The sequence below is a fragment of the Anopheles maculipalpis genome (genome assembly GCF_943734695.1).
Source record: "Anopheles maculipalpis chromosome X unlocalized genomic scaffold, idAnoMacuDA_375_x X_unloc_99, whole genome shotgun sequence".
NCBI classification, from domain to species: domain Eukaryota; kingdom Metazoa; phylum Arthropoda; class Insecta; order Diptera; family Culicidae; genus Anopheles; species Anopheles maculipalpis.
In genome coordinates, this window is record NW_026060567.1 from 1 (window position 1) to 7,500 (window position 7,500).

Sequence of the window (7,500 nt, forward strand, 5' to 3'; positions counted from 1 at the left end):
ATCTTTATAAACCTAACAAGAGATGAAGGCAAGTCGAATTGGTAAGTAAGAAACCAAAAATATCTCTAAGTTCGGGACTTGGGTGCAAACCGAAAGTTAAAATGATGTCCCTGAACATGCATATAAGTTCGAGTATTGATATTATAAACCTAACAAGAGATGAAGGCAAGTCGAATTGGTAAGTAAGAAACCAAAAATATCTCTAAGTTCGGGACTTGGGTGCAAACCGAAAGTTAAAATGATGTCCCTGAACATGCATATAAGTTCGAGTATTGATATTATAAACCTAACAAGAGATGAAGGCAAGTCGAATTGGTAAGTAAGAAACCAAAAATATCACTAAGTTCGGGGACTTGGGTGCAAACCGAAAGTTAAAATGATGTCCCTGAACATGCATATAAGTTCGAGTATTGATATTATAAACCTAACAAGAGATGAAGGCAAGTCGAATTGGTAAGTAAGAAACCAAAAATATCTCTAAGTTCGGGACTTGGGTGCAAACCGAAAGTTAATATGATGTCCCTGAACATGCATATAAGTTCGAGTATTGATATTATAAACCTAACAAGAGATGAAGGCAAGTCGAATTGGTTGGTCCAAAACCAAAAATATCTCTAAGTTCGGGACTTGGGTGCAAACCGAAAGTTAAAATGATGTCCCTGAACATGCATATAAGTTCGAGTATTGATATTATAAACCTAACAAGAGATGAAGGCAAGTCGAATTGGTTGGTAAGAAACCAAAAAATATCACTAAGTTCGGGACTTGGGTGCAAACCGAAAGTGAATATGATGTCCCTGAACATGCATATAAGTTCGAGTATTGATATTATAAACCTAACAAGAGATGAAGGCAAGTCGAATTGGTAAGTAAGAAACCAAAAATATCTCTAAGTTCGGGACTTGGGTGCAAACCGAAAGTTAAAATGATGTCCCTGAACATGCATATAAGTTCGAGTATTGATATTATAAACCTAACAAGAGATGAAGGCAAGTCGAATTGGTAAGTAAGAAACCAAAAATATCTCTAAGTTCGGGACTTGGGTGCAAACCGAAAGTTAAAATGATGTCCCTGAACATGCATATAAGTTCGAGTATTGATATTATAAACCTAACAAGAGATGAAGGCAAGTCGAATTGGTAAGTAAGAAACCAAAAAATATCTCTAAGTTCGGGACTTGGGTGCAAACCGAAAGTTAAAATGATGTCCCTGAACATGCATATAAGTTCGAGTATTGATATTATAAACCTAACAAGAGATGAAGGCAAGTCGAATTGGTAAGTAAGAAACCAAAAATATCACTAAGTTCGGGACTTGGGTGCAAACCGAAAGTTAAAATGATGTCCCTGAACATGCATATAAGTTCGAGTATTGATATTATAAACCTAACAAGAGATGAAGGCAAGTCGAATTGGTAAGTAAGAAACCAAAAATATCTCTAAGTTCGGGACTTGGGTGCAAACCGAAAGTTAATATGATGTCCCTGAACATGCATATAAGTTCGAGTATTGATATTATAAACCTAACAAGAGATGAAGGCAAGTCGAATTGGTTGGTCCAAAACCAAAAATATCTCTAAGTTCGGGACTTGGGTGCAAACCGAAAGTTAAAATGATGTCCCTGAACATGCATTATAAGTTCGAGTATTGATATTATAAACCTAACAAGAGATGAAGGCAAGTCGAATTGGTTGGTAAGAAACCAAAAATATCACTAAGTTCGGGACTTGGGTGCAAACCGAAAGTGAATATGATGTCCCTGAACATGCATATAAGTTCGAGTATTGATATTATAAACCTAACAAGAGATGAAGGCAAGTCGAATTGGTAAGTAAGAAACCAAAAATATCTCTAAGTTCGGGACTTGGGTGCAAACCGAAAGTTAAAATGATGTCCCTGAACATGCATATAAGTTCGAGTATTGATATTATAAACCTAACAAGAGATGAAGGCAAGTCGAATTGGTTGGTAAGAAACCAAAAATATCACTAAGTTCGGGACTTGGGTGCAAACCGAAAGTGAATATGATGTCCCTGAACATGCATATAAGTTCGAGTATTGATATTATAAACCTAACAAGAGATGAAGGCAAGTCGAATTGGTAAGTAAGAAACCAAAAATATCTCTAAGTTCGGGACTTGGGTACAAACCGAAAGTTAATATGATGTCCCTGAACATGCATATAAGTTCGAGTATTGATATTATAAACCTAACAAGAGATGAAGGCAAGTCGAATTGGTTGGTTGGAAACCAAAAATATCACTAAGTTCGGGACTTGGGTACAAACCGAAAGTTAAAATGATGTCCCTGAACATGCATATAAGTTCGAGTATTGATATTATAAACCTAACAAGCGATGAAGGCAAGTCGAATTGGTTGGTCGGAAACCAAAAATATCACTAAGTTCGGGACTTGGGTACAAACCGAAAGTTAATATGATGTCCCTGAACATGCATATAAGTTCGAGTATTGATATTATAAACCTAACAAGAGATGAAGGCAAGTCGAATTGGTTTGGTCCAAAACCAAAAATATCTCTAAGTTCGGGACTTGGGTGCAAACCGAAAGTTAAAATGATGTTCCTGAACATGCATATAAGTTCGAGTATTGATATTATAAACCTAACAAGAGATGAAGGCAAGTCGAATTGGTTGGTCGGAAACCAAAAAATATCACTAAGTTCGGGACTTGGGTACAAACCGAAAGTTAATATGATGTCCCTGAACATGCATATAAGTTCGAGTATTGATATTATAAACCTAACAAGAGATGAAGGCAAGTCGAATTGGTTGGTTGGAAACCAAAAATATCACTAAGTTCGGGACTTGGGTACAAACCGAAAGTTAAAATGATGTCCCTGAACATGCATATAAGTTCGAGTATTGATATTATAAACCTAACAAGCGATGAAGGCAAGTCGAATTGGTTGGTCGGAAACCAAAAATATCACTAAGTTCGGGACTTGGGTACAAACCGAAAGTTAATATGATGTCCCTGAACATGCATATAAGTTCGAGTATTGATATTATAAACCTAACAAGAGATGAAGGCAAGTCGAATTGGTTGGTCCAAAACCAAAAATATCTCTAAGTTCGGGACTTGGGTGCAAACCGAAAGTTAAAATGATGTCCCTGAACATGCATATAAGTTCGAGTATTGATATTATAAAACTAACAAGAGATGAAGGCAAGTCGAATTGGTTGGTAAGAAACCAAAAATATATACCAAGTGCCTGAAATGTCTATAAACCACACGAAGAACTCTTCACACACAGGTGCGCCTCATAACCTGGTACAATGTATAAGACATTGGTTTCGGGGGATTTTTTGAGAAGAAAATTTTTTTCTCTAACTTTGAGTAAAAACTGTCTCAGAATACATATTTAACCACGAAAAGTGAACACCGACAGTAAATAGCAAAAATCACCCGACCATCAAAGTTGTATGGCGGTGTGGGAGAAGAAAATCCAAGGTCGTCTAATGTAGGGACGTAAGACACGAAATCAAAATTTTGGCATAAAATCTAAAATAATCATCAGACAGTGGTCATCCAAGGCATATAAGAGTCGTCTAACGATGCTGAATGCAATAAGCAATAGCGACTTTTTAAAGATTTTTTTGGATTTTTGTCAAAATGTACCCTTCACAACTTGGTACAAGTCATAGGACATGGGTACCGGTATGACCGACGGAAGATTTTTGGACAAAAAATTTTTTTGCTCTAACTTTGAGTAAAACGGTCTCAGGATGCATTATTAATCATGAAAAGTGATCTCCGACAGTAAATAGCGAAAGTTACCCGACCATCAAAGTTGCATGGCGGTGCAGGAGACGAAAATCCAAGGTCGTCTAATGTAGGGACGTAAGACACGAAATCAAAATTTTGGCATAAAAGCTAAAATAATCATCAGACAGTGGTCATCCAAGGCATATTAGAGTCGTCTAACGATGCTGAATGCAATAAGCAATAGCGACTTTTTAATGATTTTTTTGGATTTTTGTCAAAATGTACCCTTCACAACTTGGTACAAGTCATAGGACATGGGTACCGGTATGACCGACGGAAGATTTTTGGACAAAAAAATTTTTTTACTCTAACTTTGAGTAAAACGGTGTCAGGATGCATTATTAATCACGAAAAGTGATCTCCGACAGTAAATAGCGAAAGTTACCCGACCATCAAAGTTGCATGGCGGTGTAGGAGACGAAAGTCCAAGGTCGTCTAATGTAGGGACGTAAGACACGAAATCAAAATTTTGGCATAAAATCTAAAATAATCATCAGACAGTGGTCATCCAAGGCATATAAGAGTCGTCTAACGATGCTGAATGCAATAAGCAATAGCGACTTTTTAATGATTTTTTTGGATTTTTGTCAAAATGTACCCTTCACAACTTGGTACAAGTCATAGGACATGGGTACCGGTATGACCGACGGAAGATTTTTGGACAAAAAATTTTTTTGCTCTAACTTTGAGTAAAACGGTCTCAGGATGCATTATTAATCATGAAAAGTGATCTCCGACAGTAAATAGCGAAAGTTACCCGACCATCAAAGTTGCATGGCGGTGCAGGAGACGAAAATCCAAGGTCGTCTAATGTAGGGACGTAAGACACGAAATCAAAATTTTGGCATAAAAGCTTAAGTAATCATCAGACAGTGGTCATCCAAGGCATATAAGAGTCGTCTAACGATGCTGAATGCAATAAGCAATAGCGACTTTTTAATGATTTTTTTGGATTTTTGTCAAAATTTACCCTTCACAACTTGGTACAAGTTATAGGACATGGGTATCGGTATGACCGACGGAAGATTTTTTGACAAAAATTTTTTTGACTCTAACTTTGAGTAAAACTGTGTCAGGATGCTTTTTTAAGCATGAAAAGTGATCTCCGACGGTAAATAGCAAAAGTCACCCGACCATCAAAGTTGCATGGCGGTGCAGGAGACGAAAATCCAAGGTCGTCTAATGTAGGGACGTAAGACACGAAATCAAAATTTTGGCATAAAAGCTAAAATAATCATCAGACAGTGGTCATCCAAGGCATATTAGAGTCGTCTAACGATGCTGAATGCAATAAGCAATAGCGACTTTTTAATGATTTTTTTGGATTTTTGTCAAAATTTACCCTTCACAACTTGGTACAAGTCATAGGACATGGGTACCGGTATGACCGACGGAAGATTTTTGGACAAAAAATTTTTTTGCTCTAACTTTGAGTAAAACGGTCTCAGGATGCATTATTAATCACGAAAAGTGATCTCCGACCGTAAATAGCGAAAGTTACCCGACCATCAAAGTTGCATGGCGGTGTGGGAGAAGAAAATCCAAGGTCGTCTAATGTAGGGACGTAAGACACGAAATCAAAATTTTGGCATAAAAGCTAAAATAATCATCAGACAGTGGTCATCCAAGGCATATAAGAGTCGTCTAACGATGCTGAATGCAATAAGCAATAGCGACTTTTTAATGATTTTTTTGGATTTTTGTCAAAATGTACCCTTCACAACTTGGTACAAGTCATAGGACATGGGTACCGGTATGACCGACGGAAGATTTTTGGACAAAAAATTTTTTTGCTCTAAACTTTGAGTAAAACGGTGTCAGGATGCATTATTAATCACGAAAAGTGATCTCCGACAGTAAATAGCGAAAGTTACCCGACCATCAAAGTTGTATGGCGGTGTGGGAGAAGAAAATCCAAGGTCGTCTAATGTAGGGACGTAAGACACGAAATCAAAATTTTGGCATAAAAGCTAAAATAATCATCAGACAGTGGTCATCCAAGGCATATAAGAGTCGTCTAACGATGCTGAATGCAATAAGCAATAGCGACTTTTTAATGATTTTTTTGGATTTTTGTCAAAATGTACCCTTCACAACTTGGTACAAGTCATAGGACATGGGTACCGGTATGACCGACGGAAGATTTTTGGACAAAAAATTTTTTTGCTCTAACTTTGAGTAAAACGGTCTCAGGATGCATTATTAATCATGAAAAGTGATCTCCGACATTAAATAGCGAAAGTTACCCGACCATCAAAGTTGCATGGCGGTGCAGGAGACGAAAATCCAAGGTCGTCTAATGTAGGGACGTAAGACACGAAATCAAAATTTTGGCATAAAAGCTTAAGTAATCATCAGACAGTGGTCATCCAAGGCAATAAGAGTCATCTAACGATGCTGAATGCAATAAGCAATAGCGACTTTTTAATGATTTTTTTGGATTTTTGTCAAAATGTACCCTTCACAACTTGGTACAAGTCATAGGACATGGGTACCGGTATGACCGACGGAAGATTTTTGGACAAAAAATTTTTTTGCTCTAACTTTGAGTAAAACGGTCTCAGGATGCATTATTAATCATGAAAAGTGATCTCCGACAGTAAATAGCGAAAGTTACCCGACCATCAAAGTTTCATGGCGGTGCAGGAGACGAAAATCCAAGGTCGTCTAATGTAGGGACGTAAGACACGAAATCAAAATTTTGGCATAAAATCTAAAATAATCATCAGACAGTGGTCATCCAAGGCATATAAGAGTCGTCTAACGATGCTGAATGCAATAAGCAATAGCGACTTTTTAAAGATTTTTTTGGATTTTTGTCAAAATGTACCCTTCACAACTTGGTACAAGTCATAGGACATGGGTACCGGTATGACCGACGGAAGATTTTTGGACAAAAAATTTTTTTGCTCTAACTTTGAGTAAAACGGTCTCAGGATGCATTATTAATCATGAAAAGTGATCTCCGACAGTAAATAGCGAAAGTTACCCGACCATCAAAGTTGCATGGCGGTGCAGGAGACGAAAATCCAAGGTCGTCTAATGTAGGGACGTAAGACACGAAATCAAAATTTTGGCATAAAAGCTAAAATAATCATCAGACAGTGGTCATCCAAGGCATATAAGAGTCGTCTAACGATGCTGAATGCAATAAGCAATAGCGACTTTTTAATGATTTTTTTGGATTTTTGTCAAAATGTACCCTTCACAACTTGGTACAAGTCATAGGACATGGGTACCGGTATGACCGACGGAAGATTTTTGGACAAAAAATTTTTTTGCTCTAACTTTGAGTAAAACGGTCTCAGGATGCATTATTAATCATGAAAAGTGATCTCCGACATTAAATAGCGAAAGTTACCCGACCATCAAAGTTGCATGGCGGTGCAGGAGACGAAAATCCAAGGTCGTCTAATGTAGGGACGTAAGACACGAAATCAAAATTTTGGCATAAAAGCTTAAGTAATCATCAGACAGTGGTCATCCAAGGCATATAAGAGTCGTCTAACGATGCTGAATGCAATAAGCAATAGCGACTTTTTAATGATTTTTTTGGATTTTTGTCAAAATTTACCCTTCACAACTTGGTACAAGTTATAGGACATGGGTATCGGTATGACCGACGGAAGATTTTTTGACAAAAATTTTTTTGACTCTAACTTTGAGTAAAACTGTGTCAGGATGCATTTTTAAGCATGAAAAGTGATCTCCGACG